Below are 913 nucleotides of genomic sequence, written 5' to 3'. Positions count from 1 at the left end.
TTTTTAGGACACACAATATCGGAACAGGGAGTCAGGCCAGACGCAAATAAGGTAGAAGCGATCAGGAAAATGGCGATTCCAACGAATGCTAAGGGAATCAGGAGATTGTTGGGCGCTCTGAATTACTATAGACGATTCGTACCGGCGATGGCCAGGTATCTGGTACCCATCAACAACCTTCTGAAAATGGGAAATAGGGTGCAGGTGACGCCCGATATGGTGGAAAATATTAGAAAATGCATGGAGGCGCTTCAGAAGGAACCGGTGTTGGCATTCCCGGACTTTGAACGAACATTTACCATAACCACGGACGCAAGTGAGTACGCGTTGGGGGCGGTCCTGTCGCAGGATTGTGAGGATGGAGAGCGACCGGTGGCATACGCTAGCAGGCGGTTAACAGATGCTGAGACAAGGTACAGCGCACTTGAGCGAGAACTGTTAGGTATTTTGTGGGCGGTAGAACATTTTCGCCCCTATGTTTTCGGGAGGAAATTCCGGGTACATACAGATCACAGACCGCTTCAATGGGTTGGAAAGCTTAAAGAGTCCTCAGCTAGGGTCACCAGATGGAAGGAACTGCTCAACCAGTACAACATCGTAATCCAGTACAAACCAGGAAGAGAAAATGTAGTCGCTGACTGGAGTAACCTCTCAGGATATTAGAAAAGCTATCTAAGACTTGGGGCAGTTCTCAGGCGAAATTGGTGAGGTTAATCACTTTATTAAAGGTGGAGATCGCTTCATGGAGAGGTTGGCAGCCAAGGTCTCACAGGAGTTGCTGGTCAACACTGACGCGATTTCCCTCAAGGCAGCGCTCCTATGCCGGATCAAGCGAAGTGTTTTGAACCAAATTCAGGCAGACGAGGAAACAGCATGGCCAGTAGTGAAGGAAAGATTAAAGAAGGCCTATGGA

Source organism: Halyomorpha halys, unplaced genomic scaffold, assembly GCF_000696795.3.
Source record: "Halyomorpha halys isolate HHAL.00 unplaced genomic scaffold, Hhal_1.1 Scaffold1389.1, whole genome shotgun sequence".
NCBI classification, from domain to species: domain Eukaryota; kingdom Metazoa; phylum Arthropoda; class Insecta; order Hemiptera; family Pentatomidae; genus Halyomorpha; species Halyomorpha halys.
This window is presented reverse-complemented; position numbering follows the sequence as displayed.